The sequence below is a fragment of the Arvicola amphibius genome, chromosome 5, assembly GCF_903992535.2.
Source record: "Arvicola amphibius chromosome 5, mArvAmp1.2, whole genome shotgun sequence".
Classification (NCBI taxonomy): Eukaryota; Metazoa; Chordata; class Mammalia; order Rodentia; family Cricetidae; genus Arvicola; species Arvicola amphibius.
The window spans coordinates 120,806,984-120,827,860 of NC_052051.1; positions in this window are offsets into that span (position 1 = coordinate 120,806,984).

Here is a 20,877-nt window from a genome sequence, read left to right on the forward strand (position 1 = left end):
TGTCCTTAGTCCTCGTCTTAGCTGTATTTGAAAGTTCCCTGACAAAACAAAGTGAGAAACTGCTTACCATTCTGTTTAGGAGAAATTATCTTCGATTTGAATCCAAAAGTCTGAGTTTTTTATGTGGAAGAATTCCATAAATTAGGTCTTTCCAAATTACATTATATGTTGCTATAATTCTGGGGCCAAGAAATCATAAACACCACAATGAATGGAAACCTTTCCTTTGGGGAAATAAATGACTGTTGAATACTTATTTTCAGAGCCATAAGCCTCTTGTAAGAAATTCAACCACCCTATAGGGGCTGTGCTGTGACAAGGCCAAGTCACATGGAGAGGCCCAGAAAGATGGGCTCCTATGTAGAGAGTGAGAGGGGGGAACAGGGCAGAAACCCAAGTGTCAACACGTAAGTGATCAGTTTTGATAGGCAGTATCTGCCCCCCAATGCTGACACATGAATCAGAGACAATCTACCAATCACTCTTAAATTCTTGACTCCAAACACTGAGGAGAATGGCCCCGCGCCCTGCTTTTGTCTGGATTCTCTAAATGAATAGAACGAGTAGCGTGAGCATCCAAAAGGTTGTTTGTCTCAGAAGCCCCAATCTGGTGCTAAAGGCCTGGAGGATCCCTCCAGAGTCGGTTCTAACATCAGTGAAGGGACGCCTCGCGACAGGATGGATAAACGTGCCACCGAGAGTGAGGGTGATCAGGCAAAAAGCAGTTTCTTTCTTTCATGTCCTTTTATAGGTGCTGCCAGTAGAGGCTGCTGCCCACACTAAGAGTGCCTCACCCTATTTCAAATCATCTAGCCAAGAAAATCCCACACAGGAGTGCCCAGTTGCTTGTGCTTTAGTTGATTCCAGATGTAGTCAAGCTGGCAACCAAGATTAGCTATCACAGCCCCAGAGGAGCCTCATGGTTAGTATCATTTTAAAGTAGTTTTTGATTCTTTTCAAACACGAGTCTCAGCATCAGGGGGAAAGAAGCAGTAACATCCGTCGGTAACTCATGACTGTACACCATGTCTTTTGATGGAGAAAGCATGAGAGAAAGACGTTGGACAGGGTGGGCCTTAGGAACAAGAAAATAATAAGTGTTAAGCTACAGAGGCATCCAAATAGAACTGTGTTATTTACAGAACTGTACCCTTTTGCCATCAACTTCATAGAGTAAATGGTTCTGTGTTAAATACCTCCTAGCTCTGGTAGGAACCGTAAGAATCAAAAGACTCAGTATTTCACTCTAAAGGAGGTATATATATATATATATATATATATATATATATATATATATATAGACAGACAGTCAGGAATGCCTGCCTTCAAGGCACTGGAGAAAACCAAGAAACATAAAAAAAACAAGTAAACAAGCAAATAAATAAGTAAGTAACAAAAGAAAAAAGAAATAAAACATGACACACCAAGGAAAAGGCAAATCTCTCAGGATGAGAAAAAAAAACCTTTTTTCTCCAAGACAGGATATTACTGTGTAGCTCTAGCTGTTCTGGGTCTCACTGTGTATACCAGGCTGGCCTCAAACTCACAGAGATCCACCTGCCTCTGCCCCCCGAGTACAGGAATTAAAGGCATGTGCTACTGAACTGGTGGAAATAAACTTTTGAATAATCTACCAGACAGTGTTTTAGTCTTGGATTTAGATTGCTATGTTAAATTGTTTAAATTATTTCTCTTTCTGAAAAGAGAGAGATGGAGGAAAAGAGACAGAGGTGGATGTAAAGGCCGTGAGGTAAAGAACCAAGAGATCTGAAAAATAAAAATTAAATCCATTGTTCCTAGAAAATAATCTTACTAAATAGGAAAAAGAGAAGTGTGCACCTTGAGGATTCTTGTGTATCAAAACATCAGTCTTTTTTTTAGAGTCGTCATTAAAATATTCAACTTGAGCTAAGAGTGTGGCTCAATGGTAGAGCACATCATCCTTAAAGTACTGGGTTCAACCCAGAGTCTCTCTCTCTCTCTCTCTCTCTCTCTCTCTCTCTCTCTCTCTCTCACACACACACACACACACACACACAAACACACACACGCACATACACACATGCGCACATGTGCACACAGGCGGGGAAGAGAGAAAATAAAGGGAAAAAAGAAAATAAACACAAAATAAATTAAAAAGTATATATGACATCATTTTTAAAACATATTTATCAAAATATTTCTTTATTGATATTTCAAATTAATTATCTGAATAAGTCATAGAAAACAAATTAGAATATCATGCTAAATTTCTCCATCAAATCAAATGAACAAGACTTAAAAATAATATACAAGCCTTAGTTTATTATATAAATTCAAAGTGTTCTTAGTCATCTGACATTTTAAAACATAAAATATTATACCTCACTAACTTTACTTCTCTTTCTCTTATTTTTCCCTGGTGGAGCTTTTATCAGCTTCTTCCACTACTTACTTTTAAGTAGATATCATGTTGTATTTTTTCAAAACCCTGAACCTATACATTATCCATGAAGCTAGTGTCAGCAGGCATCCTAGCCACTCAGACAATACATAAGGGCATCACCATTGTTCATTTGTATGATGTCCATGTATCTTTTCATCTTTCCAGGATAAGACTGCCAAGATGTTGGCTGTTCATTTGGTGTAGTCTAATTCTGTTCTCTTTATAAAGAGCTAGGATTACACTAAGCAAAGGTTACCATTTACGTGAGACATGAAACCTGCTGTCATAACTCATCACTGAGGTAAAATTCCTGGCTATTTATTCTCTCAAGGACATCCCTAATGCTACCTAGAATCAGAGTCACCTTTCAAGACTGGTTACATGTATTGCCCACATAACCTCTCAATCCACATTTTTTTTTATATTGTAGAGTATTATTTTCTTTCCTTTCAAAACCCTCCTTTTCTATTCCCTAGAAAAAAATACATGGGAACCCAATAAAATAGCCAACAGGGAGAGCCTAATGCTCTAACAAGGGGAGCATTCCTTTAGAAACAACTCGTTCGCATGCTCAATGTTATCCTATCACTCACTCAGGTGAGCACCGAAAGAGCCATTACTGTAAACAAATAACATTTTAAATGCTTACGTAAGCTCCTTGTCTCCCAGACTTCTGCATTATGGGTGGTACTCAAGGCTGACTCTTTCTGCTTTGGGCACCAAACACCTTTTTCTTAATTCTCTGTCAAGTTTCAACAGATGTAATAATTCTAAGAATGAGAGAAAATATGCTCAGACCCTCAGAACTGTCTCCATGTTATTTGTTGTTCTTGTTTGGTATTGGCAGCCCTGGGAATTGAACTCAAAGCCTCTGTCATACTGGATAAACATTTTACTGCTGAAATTTGGCCTCAGACCACCTTCCACTGCTCTTTGTTTTTCATCCAGGGTCTCTTTAAGCTACCTTGAAATCACTGTTGAGCCCAGGCTGGTCTTGAACTTGTGATCCTCAGCTTTCCAAGAAATTGGTATTACAGATTTGCACCACCAGACCTGACTCTAAAGAAAAAAAATGTTTTAAAAGAAAAAATGTGGGGCCTAGAAGAAACCTTAGGAAGAATTTCATTTCCTACGTGTTATGGGACAGGAGAAAATTGAGCCCCCAAAGTCCTATTACATGGCAGATCTAACACAATAATTTAGATAGCCTTCGAGTTGAGTGAGTGGTCTCTACCTGTGGTGGCCTGAATAAGATGCCCCCAGTCATCCCAGACAAGTTCTTGGTCCCCAGTTGGTGGCACCACTTTTGGAGGTTTAGAAGGAGTGGCCATGTTAGAATGAAGTATGTCATTAGAAGTGGACTTTGAGATTTTAAAGGGAGGCACCATTTTGAGTTTGCTTTTTTTGCATCCTCCTTGTGGTTCAAGATGTGAGACCTCAGCTACTCCTGGTGCCATGACTTGGTTGCTACAATTCCCTGCCATTACGGACTCTTGCCCCTGCAGAATGATAAACTGAAATAAACTCATTCTTCTATAAGTTGTCATGGTCAAGGACTTTTATCACAGCAATAGAAAAATAACTAATACACTTCCTATGCTACTTGTCTCCCTATACCTGTGCTGGGTGGCTTTGTATACATCAACTCAATCCAAGCTCATTTGGGAAGATGGAACCTCAACTGCGAAATGCCCTCACCAGCTTGGTTTGTGGGCAAGCCTGTTGTGTACTTCCCTGATTGATGGTTGATGTGGGACAAGCTCACCATGGATGAGCTGCCCCTCGACTGGTGGTCCTGGGTGCTATAAGGAAACAGGCTGAGCCATCCATGAGGATCAAGCCAGTAAGCAGCATTCCTCTGTGGCCTCTGCTTCAGTTCCTGCTTCCAAGTTCCTACCTTAAGTTCCCTCCATAACTGCCCTCAGTTTTAAGCTAATATAAAGTTGCTTTTGGTGATTGTGTTTATCACAGCAATAGAAACCCTAACTCGGATAATATCTTATCCATTTCCACATGCTCTTCAGATATAGTTTAATTGAGCAGCAGACACAAAGTAAGTCTCAGATATGGATTGTATCAGCTATCACCATCTCTTGTCAATGATTTGGTGACTGTGCACAGGACAGGAAGTACTGCTTGGTCTTCACACCATGGATTAGATGATAGCATCTGCCACTTGGTGCCTTGTGCTTTAATTCTGATTGTTCTTTCTCAGAACAGGAAGCATCCGGAACGTTAGGGAACCCCAGTTTGACCACCCTTTATGAAGATTATATTTTTTCTATTCTTTTCCTTTTTCTCATAGAAAATGATCACAGACAAAACCTGAGTCTCACTCAGCACTACCACTTTTTTGCTGGAATTTTCCAACTTCTGCTTTGAGGTGCACCAGGGAGCTTAGAGGAAATTTTAGCCTCTTGTGCTAGCTGAACTTCTGTTTATTCATAAGGTATGTTTCTTCCAAGAAGTTCTAGGATTTTCCTACAACCCTTCCCCTTAATCCTTCTCTTCCCATGAGGGGAAGCACAGCTTTTCTATCTTCCTGCCATCACCAGTTTCTCTACTGTTTACTGGGTTTCTCTCCAGAGTTCACCCCTTAGAGGTGAGACTCTCTGGCAGCTCCAAACGTTCTCAGCTGATTAGTTAACCAGGCAAAGTCGTGTCCCTGGTGGTATTTATTATTAGCCCCCGTGTGCCTGCCACCACCCTAGGAACAAGGGATACAGCACAGAATAATGCAAACCAGCACTCTGATCTCCTGCTCCTTACGACACCGTAAACGGGTCATTTTATGAACCAGTGAATTCAGAAACACCAATGGTCTTCATCCTGGTGAAAGAGGGAAGGTACCCGCATATCAAGTTTGAATGGTTTATGCATACCATTTGCTGCAGATTTGCAGGAACTGCACTTAAAGACAGATTTGAATTCTAACCTCAACTCTTCTAATGTGAGCCTTAAAAGCTTTTAAAGAAAAACAAACAAAACAAAACAAAAACAAAAAAAAAATCCACAAATTACATTAAGGCATTGGATGGTGAGATTGAGAGACTATTACATACATTTAGTACTAATGATGAAACACAAACGTAAAAGATTTTCAAGTGAGAACTAATTTTTTTTCATTAAGGCATTGTAGTATTAAGTACCTTTTAGGGCTTAGATTTTTCTAGAATAGTTAAATTTTCAAAAGCTCTGTTTGATAAACCAATGGCTTCTTAGAAATGACAATTCATTATTATTCGGGCTAATTTACATCTTTCTGTGTAACTATTCTAACTGAAGAACATAAGATCTGCATGAGACCATGGACCCAAGTGTTGGTTTAGGGACATAAACCACCGCAGATACAATTGTGGTTTTGTTGTTGTTGTTTTCGTTTAGTTATTTTTTAAGGCTCAGGTTCCAGTTTGGGGAGAGCCTAGCTCTAATCTCTGTGCAATTGCTGGCTTGAAAGGAGTTCTAAACTATCAAGCATCCAACACAGAGGGAAATGTGGCCACTGTTAAAATCCCCAGTGTCTGTGCAAAAGTTTGATCTATAGTTTGATCATAGAAGCCCAATGATTCCTTGCCTTGACGACTGAAATACATTTCTCTGGAATCATCACTGAGATAATATGAACACTGTTGTCATCTATGCTTTGTGATCTCCCTAAAATTTATGTGTTGGAACCTCATACTCAGTGTAATGATATAAAGAGGTATGGCCTTTGAGGAGTGATTAAGGCATGAGACTTCCTCATGAATGGGATTACTGGCAGTACTGGCTAGTCTTGCATCAACCTGACACAAGATAGAATTATCGGTGGGGCAGGGGTGGGGGTGGGAATCCACTGAAAAAGTCCCTCTGTAAGACCAGGCTGTAGGTAAGCCTGGAGGACATTTTCTTAATTAGTGATTGATAGGGGAAGACCCAACCCATTGTGGGTGGAGTCATCTATTGGATAGTGGTCCAGGGCTCTATAAGAAAGCAGGCTGAGCAAGCCATGAGGAGCAAGCCAGTAAGCCGTACCCATCCACGGCCTCTGCATCAGCTGCTGCCTCCAGGTTCCTGCCCTGCCCTGTTTTATTTACTGTCCTGACTTCCTTTAGTGATGAACAGCGATGTGGAGGTGTAAGCCAAACAAACCCTTCCCTCCCTGAGTTGCTTTGGTCAAGGTGTTTCACCACAGCATCACTGTCTAAGATAGTGTCCTAATAGAAGAGACTCAAGGGAGTGTCCTCATCCATCTGCCAAGTGAAGACGCAGCATCCAAAAGGCATCATTTATCAACCCCAGGAACCTTTACCATGCTCCAGGTATCACAGTATCTTGATCTTTAACCTCTTAGCTGCCAGAATTGTGAGCAATTAAATCCTATCACTTATGAAGTACGAAGCCTACAGTACGTTATCACAGCAAGTCCAACCAGCTAAAACAGCACCCTTCCTGAAAGCAGGCATAACAACTCGCTTCAGTAACTTTCCTATTATAATTATAATAAAGGCTTGAGGTCAAAACGTAAGTTCACGGACACTAATCTATGCCATCTGTCTAAATCTGTTGCTATGAAATAATACACGAGCATGGGTAATTTATAAAGAAAAGAGGTTTATTTAGGCCCACAGTTTGGGAAGCTAAAAAGTTCAAGCCTGGGGTGGCTACTTATGGCAAAGACCTGCTGCTGCTACACAGCTTGAAATAAGTTAGAGGGGAACTTAAGGACATGCAAGAGAGACAAAAATCCAAACGCAGTCTTCCTTTATTTGTGGAAGTTTGCGGTAATTAATCTAATCCTGTAGAAACTGATCCAGCCCTGTGAGAAAGGTATTCATCCCTCTTAGAGACCCACCTTTTATCCCCACCACACTGGTGAACAAATTTCAACTTGGGCTTTGTGTTCTATTCAAAATCTTCTAAAGCGTTGTTTTGGGGAAACAAATCCCTACGTTTTCTAGGTACGAGTGCTACTACTGTGTAAAGGTAAGCATCTGGATTTTAAGTATTGAGAGTGTTTCACCGTAAGTGAAGAAACCAGGTGTTCTAGAATAACAAGCTGTATGTAACTAGCTGCCTGATTGCACAATAAATATAATATACTTGAACTAAATTTCACTAAATCTCGATCATACTGACACACACAAAAAAAAAATGGTTTTCTTTCTCCTGGGTTCCCAGAGAAGGCAAGTAGAGCAAGTTTTAGATCTGGGATGTGCTCCAGCAACGTCGCAGTATGCACAGGATCACATGTGGGTGTCTATTTATCACAACAAGATACAGCAGAAACTCCACTTAAGAAACAAACTAACAGAGGAAAAAAAAACAGGAGTTCTTAGAGGAACTTTTGAAGCAATTGTTATGCTTGTAAATTATTTCCTCTGGACAATTTAAGCAACTAGAGGAAAAGGGAAATTTAAGTGAAGCCACTAGAAGACACAATATATCAGTAATTGCTTTAAAAGGGAGAGGAGGGCAAAAGAATTGTTGCCCAAATCTAGAGTAAAAGTTTAAAGATGAGAAAGCATTCTGCATTCAGATGGACACAGCGAGGATTTTTCAAGCCACCTTCAACCTGCCTCCAAATAAAACCAAGCACAGCTTGATTCTGTTTCCTGCACAGGATATAGAAGAAAATTACTAAAGTCTCTCTTTCTGTCAACTCCCCAGCTAATGAAAAGACTGACATCAGCTGATCAAGTTGTTCTACAGTTGTCCAACCACTGTGTATTGACTCCAATGGAAAGGTTTCATCATTTAAGTCCTCTGGGGGGGTCCCAGTAATGGAGACTTAGGCCCCGCTAAGAAAAAATAAATAACACTGGAAACTGTGCATGAGAAAAGCCTCCCACTGCATATCATTTGAAAGAAATTCCATTGCTCTCTGGAATAAATAACTTCATGGTAGCTCTGTGGCTAGAATGTGTGCCATACCAGGACAGACAGAGTATTCCAACTATCCAAAGAATGAACTCACATTTAATTCCAAAAGGCAGGAAGTGTTCTATTTTTGGAAACTTAATAATCCAACAAGAACAACTGTATAGGGAAAGAAAATGTTTTACTCAGTAAAATTCAGAAGCTTTTTAAACCTTGACTATGTAGTCTTTTGGGTGGGAGGGGTTGATTTTTCAAGACAGGGTTTCTCTGTGTAGCTTTGGAGCCAGTCCTGGAACTCACTCTGTAGACCAGGCTGGTTTCAAGCTCACAGAGATCCGCCTGCCACCGTCTCCTGAGTTCTGAGATTAAAGGCCTATACTAACTAATTCAAGGCTGTCTGGCTAACTATGTAGTCTTTAAATACTTACCAGTGCCCATTTCTTAAATGAGGTTTCCTTGCATATCTTAACATCTCAACTGAAGGCACAGTCGAGAAGAAAGGAGGGACGGGGCAAACCAAGAGACATTCAAGCTGACATTTTAACCAGATGTTTCATACTTTCCATGAGTAAATTTAAGGTATGGATGGTAACAGCTTACAGTAATCCAGTTAGATCAGTTTAAGCTGTTGTGCCTGGGCTTTTGGGGAAATGCTTCCATGGGCTTTCTACATACAAGTGCTATGACTGTGGAAAAACAAGCATCTGGATTCTAATACTGAGGAGAAACCAGGTGCTCTAGACTAACAAGCTGTATGTAACTAGGTACCTGCGTGTGGGTGTTAAGTACCGCATACTCTTTTATTCTTTAATCAAATGCAGAACCCCTACTGTAGCTTGCTGCGATCCACATGCATAGCACCAAGGTAGCCTATTCACACTGCACCATAGAGGTTGGGTTTTATAGGTTGAACCATAGACTTTATAAAAGAGTGTGTAGAAGGAATTGGGAAGAAAGAAAGTACTCCGAAGAGTGCTACCAACTGATCCATGTGAAAACCAAGCTAAGAAAAGGTGAAGGGTTTGCTCAGTGTTGCAAAGCAACTCTTGGTTATCATTCTCCTCGCATGGATTTCTGTGGCCATCTTCCACCTCTGGGGAAAAGTATTCAACTTGCCCTCAAAATTACATCAGCTTCTTCTATCTATAGGCAATTGAGTATGTATAGGCTTACGTAACAACCAGAGATGGACACCTCCCTAGCAACCTACTGGAAAAAGTTGGATTCAGTCATTTTGGTCACAGACCACTCAAGCTGAACCTTCTCTGGATTTTACCTCCTGGTTGTCAGACTCAATAGAAGTAGAACCACAGCCAAAAGAAGCCATGTCATTAGCATAAGGGACATTGCTACTGACTCTGGAAGCTTGATTTCAGCAGATGCTATCTGGCCCCCGTGTCTAGTCTCCCATAAGTTCCTCCTACTGCATTTCATTCCTGTAAAAATGCGCATATGAGCAGCAGATCTCAAGCAATCACAGGGTCCTATGATTCCTTTAGGTCCTGCCTCTTTATCAAATCCACTACTCCTTCTCTCTCAGTTCCTCTCCTACTTCCTATTGCATCCACTCAGTACTGCCTGTATGGATATGGAGGTAGGACCATCTGCTGGAGCATGAGTGGCCCTTCAGGGGCCTCACCCTGAAAGAAAACATACTCTCTTTCATTTAAAACAGCTATCAAAAGCTAGGGGTAGGATTTCGTGAGCTCCTCTTCATACAATGTTGGAATTCCAGCTGGCTTTATCTTGTTTAGGTCTTGTGTAAGCAGTCACAGCTGCTCTGAGGACACGTGTGCCATAGCCCTGTAATGTCCTGCAAATAACATTTCGCTGCAAATGTTCACTACTTCTGGCTTTTGTAATCTTCCTGTTTCCTCTTCTGCGATGATCCCTGAGCCTTGGGAAGAGGGCTGCCACATACACATGCTCCTCAGAAATGATCACTTTATAATCTTTTATTCTCTGCATGTTGACTGGTTGTGGGTCTGTGGTCATTGTCATCTATTGCAAGAAGATGCTTCTGCTATGTAGGTTGAAGTCTGCTACTCCATATGACAATCTATGGGTATAAGGACAAGGTGTCAGTTTATTACTATGCCCATTTCTCAGGATAATAGTATTGGGCTCCCCATTAAGGCCAGTAATCTAACCAATCACGGGGTTTTGGCTCAGTTAAAAGTACCCAAGCATGGATTCCATTTTATGGTGCAGGTATTAACCAATCAGAAAAATGATTGGTTAATCTCTTGACATTCATGTCACCATTGGGCCAATGCACATGCCTTAACAACCTTGTTATTACTGTGCCTCACAGGGCTTGTAGCTGATAGTATTGATTACTTTTCTTCTCCTATATAACACCAGCCAGCACCAGGAGAGCTAGCCACAAGGGATGAAGCTTCCTGGTCAGTTCAGTTGACTTTCTCCATGTCTGATGATTCAAGTATGTCATGTCTTCAGCAATAGAGTTTTACCATCAAGTTCTGGAATATCACCAAGAGCAAAAGCAATATAAATAACCTGTAATGTTTGGGGGCCTATGGAATCCTATTGACCAACAACTCAAAAAGAGGCAACCCATGCCTGACAGTGGGCTTTCATTGTGTGTGTGTGTGTGTGTGTGTGTGTGTGTGTGTGTGTGTGTGTGTGTTGGTGGGTGATGTGGGATTTCCCTCCATATGCTGTGACTACCATTGGTTAATAAAGGATTGTCTTGGGCATGCACAGGGCAGAATAGAGGTAGGTGGGGAAAACTAAACTGAATGCTGGGAGAAAGAAGACAGAGTCAAGGAGAAGCCATGTAGCTCTACTGGAGACAGATGCCAGAACTTTACCCAGTAAGCCACAGCCTCTAGGCAATACACAGATTAATGGAGATGGGTTAATTTAAGATAAAGTTAGACAGAAATGCGCTTAAGCTATTGGCCAAACAGTACTGCAAATAATATGGGTTCTGTGTAAGTATTTTGGGGCTGAGCACCTGGGAACAAACAAGCGGCCTCTTACAACAGCCACATGGTGATACACAGATTAATTGAAATGGGTTAAATTAAGATGCAAGAGTTAGTCAATAAGAAGCTAGAGCTTAAGGGCCAAACAGTGATTTGATTAATATAGTTTCTGAGTGATTATTTCAGGAGTCTGGGCAGTCAGGAAAAGAATAAGTGGCTTCCTTACAACAGATTGGCCACCAACATGGCTGACTAAATCCACATGAAACCTGAGAAAGCTTCAAAAGGAATCCAAGTCACACAAAAAAAACCACAGAGTTTAATACAGCTTCTTGCTCTGTTTGCTGGCAGCTCCTTTAAGAGAGATCTTCCTGACTCAGCAGAAGCAAACCCCCCATTCCCACCTTCCTGGATGGTTTCAAAATGGCGGCTTCCTGGGCCATGCTGCCAGTACTAACCCTGGCTCTTTCAGGAGGCTGAGAACTTGAATGGGGTTTGTGGGGGGTGTACTGCAAGTTACTTGGTGGCAGCATGGGCCAACTGGTTATCACAGCTGAGGTGATGACCGTGGCTCCCACCCAGCAGTCTCAAAAGCAATGAATAGACTTCCACCATGTTGCACTGGGCAGAGCGAGCAAGGCCCTGTTTGCCCTAGTAATGTCGCCGCTTAGGTTTTTAAGAAGCCATCCTGGTCAGAAAAGGATTACAGATATGCAGTAAAGACAGATTCAGACATAAAAGACCTCTAAATGAGACATAGTGTGTTTTAAAAATGTACATAGGCTTGGGAGAGAGAAGAAAAAGAATATGGAGAGTTATAAAAAGAAGTAAATGTCTTTTAAAAAAATAGAACAAAGTCTTTAAAGAGACAGAGTACAGACAGTTATAGATTAAAAGGAGTAAAGAAAAATAAGCCATATAAAGATGTGAAATACACAGAGAGTCTGGATTATGTATTATTGTGTTTTCTTTGAATTTTTTGACTGTGAAGGAGCTAAGTACAGAGAGACATTTTGTTGTATGGACTACTAAGATAAACCAATATAAAGGTATCTTGACTTCAAAACTTGGATCTAAGGATTTGTTGCTTTGGAAAAGAGGTTTCTCTTTTGTTACCACAGAGGATGAGAACCTGTGGATTGCTTCCAGACTAATATAGCTTGATGGACCAAGAACCCCTGAAAAATCACCATGAATAGCCCCCAAAAAATTACTTCGCCCAACAAAAAGCAGGAAGAAGTTTGTAGAAAACTACACCCAAGTTTCCTAAATGATTGTTTATAAATGTTTGTTTACATTTAAAGGGGGATATGCTATAGAGATTTGCATTGGCATGGATCTTGGTTTATTGATACAAATTTAAGATCAGTTCTGTGATATATATATGTATATATATATATATCATATTTGATATATGATATATGTGTGTGTGTGTGTGTGTGTGTGTGTGTGTGTGCTTACAATGCACTTCCCGCTTACTTAGGCAATATTATATCTTTCTGGAGTCTTTGATGGAGTTAAGAATAGATAATTTTCATTAGCTATGATAAAAGATAACATAGAAATAAACATTGTAACTGTAATTCTTGCATGATACTTGTCTTGTTATATGTAATTTTACTATGTTAAAGTTGAAACCTTCCTTTTTATTTAAACAGAAAAGGGGAGGTGATGTGGGATTCCCCTCTGTATGCTGTGAATACAATTGGTTAATGAACATAGAATCTGCCTTGGCCTGTGATAGGACAGAGTAGAGCTAGGCAGGGAAAACTAAGCTGAAAACTAGGAGAAAGAAGGCAGAGTTAGCAAGACGCCATGGAGCCAGCAGAGGAGAAAGACACAAGCTGTCAGTTGGAATCTTGCCGGTAGGCCACAAGCCTCATAGTAAAATATAAAATAATGGAAATGGGTTAAATTAATATGTAAGTGTTAGCCCATAAGAAGCTAGAGCTAATAGGCCAAGCAGTGATTTAATTAATACAGTTTCTATGTAGTTATTTCGGGCCTGAACAGCCAGGAACAAACATGTGACTCTCGTGTGTGTGTGTGTGTGTGTGTGTGTGTGTGTGTGTGTGTGTGTGTTTTAACAGGTCTTGCTTGTTGCCTCACTCAAATAGTCTTCATGCCTCAATCACTCAAGTGACTTAAATTGCAGGAACATTCCATGGCAATGAGCTAAGTGGAAATTTAGTAACTGTGAAAAGAAAAGTTTATTTGTATTAATTTAATTATCCAAATTACTTTTAATGGGTGTTTCATATATCAACAAAAAGAAATATGAAATGAACTTATTTCTTAGGAGTAAATAAAAAATAAATTGGAAGCATAACTTTTTAAATATTTTCTTTCATAATTTTCCTGAAAGATAATAACTATGAGAGGGTAACACATATGATCTAAGATCTACCTTAGGTGAAACTCTACGCTTTTTATTTTTTTTTTTTTTTTTTTTTTTTTTTGGTTTTTCGAGACAGGGTTTCCCTGTGGTTTCTAGAGCCTGTCCTGGAACTAGCTCTTGTAGACCAGGCTGGCCTTGAACTCACAGAGATCCGCCTGCCTCTGCCTCCCGAGTGCTGGGATTAAAGGCGTGCGCCACCACCGCCCGGCTAACTCTACGCTTTTTAAACAGTTCTTCATTTAATCTTGATTTTTCTGATAGTGCTATAATCTATCTTCTATTCTGTTCTAGTCTACTGTTTCCCTCTATTCTACATTGAGACAAAATCTCATGAAGCCGAGGCTGGCCTCCAATTCATACACAGTTGAACTGGTGATCCTTCTGCCCACTTCCCAATATCTGTGATTACAGATGTGTAACACCACACTCAGTTTATAGAATTTAACCCAGGGCTTCCACATACTGCTAAAATACTTTACTATAGTCTGCTGAGCCCTAGCCCCTACTATTCTTATTTTCTAACTCAAAAATGCAAAAACCTTGTTCAAAGTAACAGAGTTAGTAAATGCTGAATGAATATATCCATATCACATTTAGGCAGTAACGTCTCTTACACAAAGGATATGCTATTTATTTTTTTTAAATGTATTTGGGAATCTTGAGAAATGGGCAAGTGGTTAAGAGAACATGCAGTCTTGTAGAAGAACCAAGTTTGCTTCCAAGCACCCATGATAGGCAATTCACAACCACCTCTAACTCCAGCTCCAGGGGTATCTGGTGACTCTGACCTCTGCAAGTACCTGAACTTACATGTACATACTTACATGGAGATTTACACACATACACATGTATAGCATAACTCACACAGAGACTTACACATATACACATGTAGAACATAACTCCTATATCTAAGACTCAGAGGACATCACTGAAGACATGGCCTAAGGATTTTAAGAGCCAGATATTAATGGACCTGGCACTGTATGTGCCTAAAAATGTCCCTGTATATTCTGTAGATCAGTTCTAACTGCTTTTTTAATGAGGATATGTAAATCTCCAGAAAGAACCTTCATCTATATTTCTAGGTTGGTCTCTTGGGCTCAGCTAGTTTCTGAGATCTCCAAGTAGGCAAAGAGTACCTTCCTCTATGAATAAACATGCCTCATAGAGTTCTAGATAAATGGATGTGTGGGGCATAACTGATGCTGATGTTTTTTAATAAACAAAAGTTTACTTATATTCTATATCCTTGTTTCTCTACTAGACTTTCTGGAATGATTACCAATACTGGTTTCCAAAGCTTTTCTTCATGGGTATACATCTTTAATGTAAACCTTTCATGTTTTAAGAATCTCAAAATTATATCTTTCTTGAGAATGTGTCATCCTTAATGATAAAATCATTTGTTGAAAAAAACTACTGGGTAAAATTCTTGAAAAGCTAATACATTTTTCGATGAGTTTTCCTGTTCTTTCCTCAAAAATATTCAAATCTAGTTAAAGAGTAACATGACACCCACAGTACAGTCTGTTATGTTATTTCCCATACTGAATCTCTGAGCAGCTATTTGATTTAAGCTGGTAACCCAGGTATTGTTTACATGTTGCAGTTAGAGTGTAAACATCCTGTCTAAGGCTGTGCTACAAGTGCATGGTAGAGTGGATTTTCATTCAGGTCTCCAAAACATGTGGCAAAAAAAGGTTAATGTGTCTACAAAGTTGTTGAGCATTAATCAAGTGAATGCTGTCATTATTATTCCTTAAGTACAAACTCATAGGACCCATAATTATTTCCTACTTGAGAATATAAGATGGAGCTGAATGCCAGAGTAGATAGCTCAAGTCACAAGTGTTACATATTCCTTCTCACTATATAGCCACATAGAACTTCAATAATCATCGTGACATGTGACCTGATACTATTTTCTTTACCCCTTACTCTCCTTTCTCCTTTTATCCTCAATGTGACTTTTTTTTTCTTGGTTGATAGAACAGGAGTAAGCTTCATCAGACTCTCAGTTCAGCCACTAGAAGCAACTCTCAGAATCAACGTTAGCTTCTTTCCATTTCAAAACCAACAATGCCTACATATGGCAAGGGGGGAAGTAAGGGATAGCTAAATAGCTATTCTTTCTCTAGGAATGATAGGACAAGGAATTTCCCTAACCTGTGGCAGGAAAATTTAAGTGAGATTGTGGGATGTAAGTACATTTTGTGTGCACAAGGATGATTGTGTGGGGAAAGACATATAAAAAAAAACCTTTTTTTGTAGATCAGCTGAAATAAGGTTCAAACCCCACCCCTGGCATCTTAATGATTTTTTTGGTATAAAAACTCCAACATTCTTGTCAAACAAGCCACCATTCAAATAGATACGAATGTGAGGAGGCTGAAAACACTCAAAAGAGTAAACCTTTGGTTAGAGGCAGGAAAAGAAGTTCATAATTGGTTATTATTAATAAGTAAAGATCCTTAACTCCTGGAGATGGTATCAGAAAGGAAGACTGACTTACTGTCTTAGTCAGGGTTTCCATTGCTGTAACAAAACACCATGGCCAAAAGCAAATTGGAAAATAAAGGGTTTGCTTTGCTTACTCTTCCATATCACAGCTCAGCACTGAAGGAGTCAGAGCAGGGATTCACACAGGGAGGAACTCAGAAGTAGGTGCTGATGCAAAGATCTTGGAGCAGTACTACTTACTGACTTGCTCCTATGTCTTGCGCAGCCTGCTTTATTTTTGCATCCAGGACAACAAGCCTAGGAATGGCACTACCCACAGTGCTCTGGGAACTGTCCCATGAATCACTAATTTATAAAATACCCCCACATGCTTGCCTACAGACAGATCTTACAGAGGTATTTTCTCAATTAAGGTTCCCTCCTCTCGGATGACTCTAGCTTGTGTCGAGATGGCATAAAACTAGTCAACATATTTACCCTTTCTAAATTATCCCATGATCCTCTAGTGTAGGATGAACTTTTTTGCCTTAATTCATAGATGTTATCACATGTATCTCATCTTACAACCACCTAGCCACAAGAACAGGTGAAGCTCAATGAACAGAGGACACATGGGCCTAAAATTCTTTCTCAACTATAATACTCAACTACAAGCTACTCTGTCAAAACTCGGTATCTAGAGGGTCTCTCCTTGCCATCTTCTGTACTTAGCTGGTAAGATATATCTCAGACTTTAACTCTGAGACACCTCAGATCTAATGGCTCCTCTTCCTTGTCCAAATCAATTTTTCCTCAGGCAAAGTCAAATGTCAACCACTGATAACTGATTTAAAATGCTTAAAACAATCTCCTGCAGATAATACTGTATATTCTGGCTCCTATTGTTTTTATGTCTTGAGACTGTGGATTGGAAGGGTTTGTCCCTCTTGAAAGAATTTGAGATATCAGAAAGCAGGTGTGCTAAAATATTTTGGGAGATTCCTAAAATAAGACTTTGTCGGCAACCGCCTACCCATCAAGACCGGCATACTTTTCTACTAAGCAATAGCCATGTCCTAAGACAGCAGCTTCCCAATTTTCCCTGAATAGCAATACAAGGCACATGGACATGGTCAGTTGTGAAGAAATTTTTTAGGCCATTTCTCACTTTGCTTCAGAAGCGACCTCAGCAATCTTCCCATCCTCTGCAGTAGCTGGGACTACAGGCACAGCACATCAAGCCCGGCTATGAGGAAGAATTTTTTATTACTCACATGTGTTCAAACATATATTTTTAACCCTAATACACATGTTAATTAAAACAAGATTTGATTGCCCACCTGTGAGCCAGGAGAATTGAAGCCACTGAAAGGCAATAATCCTAATTGATTGGCCTGATCCTCAGGCCACCTACCTCATTTACCCGCTCTATTGATTTGGAAACTGTTTCTTCTGTAGATATTTACATGCATACACAAAAATGGAAACCAAAAAACCACAATGGTCTCCAAGACAAGAAAGAAAGAGAGAGAGAAAGAGAGAAAGAGAGAAAGAGAGAAAGGAAGGAAGGAAGGAAGGAAGGAAGAGAGAAAGAAAAAAGATATGAAGAAAGAGATGAATAAAGGGAGGAAAAAAGAAAAAGAGAAAGAAAGAAAGAGGAAATCAAGGAAGTGAGAGAGAAAGAAAGAGAAAGAAAGAAAGAAAGAAAGAAAGAAAGAAGAAAGAAAGAAAGAAGAAAAGAAAGAAAGAAAGAAAGAAAGAAAGAAAGAAAGAAAGAAAGAAAGAGAACTCTATGTTCAATGTAAAATGAGATGGGGGCAAAAAAGCATTGACAGACTTAATCTTATTTGTTGATTGCTTTGGGGTATTAAAACTCTAAAAAAAAAATGTTAGCTCTTAGAGACATATGCCAGGCAGAGTCAGAAAACTTGTTAAACTAAATAACACTTTCCACTTGCCAGCCTTCGGGTCAGATGTGACCATGACTCTGCTGTCTGGCACTCACCCTGACCACTCCTCCTCCTGAAATGCACTGTTCGAATCAGACTCCACCCCCATTCTTATTAAGCAAGTGAAAAAAAGAGAAGGTTTCGGATGCAGAGTGACGCAAAGATCAATTTGTAGTCTTTCCCCTCCTGGTCCTCTCACTTGAGAAGAAAAACTCATCCTCAGTCTTCTCTCCTATTTCATCCCTGTCTCGCCAATGGGGAAGCTTCAAAGACCCCACGTCGACACATGAGCAAATCAGGTTTTCTTCCACTTTCCCTCTTTTCACTATCATCCCATAAAGCTGGCCAGCTTATAGTCAAAATTCATGTCTAAAATAAAGAAGCCTGTGAGAGAAGCTCATGCAATCCACTCCTGAAATATCACCAAGTCATCTGAGATATTGTTTAGATTGTGGACTCTTACTTTGGCATGCCAGCATAGGTAGATGGACAGGAAGCACATCAGATGTCACTGTCTGGCAGCTGATAAAAGTCAGGGTGCTGCAACACTAAGCCCAGAGTCACATTAGCCTGAGGGAAGGAGATGCATCTCCCTTCCCTTCAGTAGTGGGCTGAGCCGAGCTGGCATCCTCTGGGGTCAGGGTAAGTGTCTGCCTTATTTGTGCTATGGTTTTGAGTTTTTGTTTGTTTTTCTTCATTTGGATCAGAGGCATAGGTGCAAAGGTGATCTTCGGATTTATAAAGAGAGAGAGAAAGAAAGCAAGCTAGCTCAGAGTTACAAAGCTAAATGGTACTGTACAGAATCTTAAAGACAAAGGAGCCTGTTCAGTCCACTGAAAGTGGGAGGCTTGTGCAGAGGACACAAGCAAAGAGAATTTTGCATCCTTATTTTAAAGCTTACTTGTCCTATGAAAAAAGATTAATTTGATCTGGCTGGAATTATGCCCTTGTACTGCGTCCTCAGTCCAGTCTTTTGTGAAAGTCTATGTTATGCTAAAGGGAATTTTTTAATGGTTAAGATTAGCAAATATTAACTAATAAATTAAGTATTTCTAAAGTATTTTTATAATATACAAGATGGCAGAATCTTATTGTTATGTATTGTTTACAGTCCTTAAAATTAAAATATCATTAATAGGAAAAGAAAAACATTGTCAGACTCTAATAGGGAACTGAACTGTGGAACAATCACGACAAACAAGAAGTGAGGTTGTCTGCGAAATATATTGTTTCATCAACATTTTGTGAACATCTGCATGAAATATTGTAGTGACATGAGTAAAACTTTTGAAACTGTATATATTTGCCTGAGCTTTAAAAATACAATATTATTACCTAAGGAAACTGATACCAACATGCTTAGGACAGTCAACATTCAGAAAATATGTTTTTAAAAAATTGAAAACTCTTACTGGAAAATATCTCCAGCCTGTGTCTTAGGCAGTTAGTCACAAGAAATTAAGAACCAAACTCTCATCAAAGAGACCCGTTGCTATAAAACCAGTTGTCTTGAAATAAAGCCGTTTTATTTCAGGAAACAAAGGTTTCTATTAAACTGTCCCACCCTCTGCATCTTTCTCCCTGATGATTAAAAGGCCTCATGTAGTTCATTTCTACAATGTACTCTGGTTGCTAGCATTTGGGTTCAGAAATTTGAAATTAAGGAATTCATAAATTTTGAAGCTTTCTTTGTCCACAGAGCCTTTTCCTATGCAGTCCCTTGCAGCTTTGTCCCTGCCGAGCAAATCTCTAGGATGAGGTGACTTGGTCTGGATCAATCCTGAACAGTATTTCCCTCCAGATTGAAATGCAAATGATTATACAGCACCCAGATTTGATAGGTGAACAATTCGGGAAACTTTACAGCTAAACATTTGGTTCATCAAGATTTCAGAGTTTCTCTATATTATGTGAAGCAAAGTAATATATTTTAAATTAAATTATCTAATATTTTGAATAAAAACAATGGGTATCACAGTAACTTTCAGGAACAGTTGCTCTGGCCCTTATTTAACATAGCAACAGAAAAAATCAGAGGCAGAGATAACCCTCAGGGTGGATTTTAACTGCAAAATGAGGAAAAATGGGGATCTGCTGTGGGAAGACAGAAAGGCCACTCACTCCAGCAGTGAGCGAGAGCCGGAGCATCCATCATTCCTTTATTGACAGGCTAGTTTCATGGCAGAATTTCATGTTTTAGTTATGTCTATGCTTACTGATCGCCATTGAAAATAACAAGTAAGAGGAACTACAATGACTCCAATGCTAGCCTAAATTACATATTAAACAAATAAACTAGATAATTAAGATACCATTGAGGTCAACAATGAGAAAGTATAATCTAAACATAACAAGAATAATGACATTCAACCTTGCACATATGGTCTGTATTAACTGTTACACATATAGAAAAAAGCGAGCACACAGTCAATCTTTAGTCTCCTTGCACTTTGGTAGTGTGCTCAATACTGAATCAAGGGCAGAAAAAGAGGCAGTGGGGTACAATAGGAAATTTTAATTTAAAATTGGCCGTAATAAATTAAATGTTTATTCTACTTTTTGAAGTTGGGAAAAATCAAATGGGCACTAAAGTAGTGTTAATTGCTGGATCGCAGGAGCACTGATGTGCTCTGATGAGAAAGGGAAAGAATTTGTCTTGATGAAGGCTGACATACATTGCCTGCTGTTGATTTTCAATCTTTACGTCTTTGAGGGCTAGGAATCTGTAGTGTCTCGATGAGAGCCAATCACGAGGCTCCAGAACTATCACACGGCATAACAACAAAAGAATTTCTTAAGAGAAAATGCTCCGTGAAAAACTTTGTGGTGTATAATTTTGAAACCTCTACATACGCT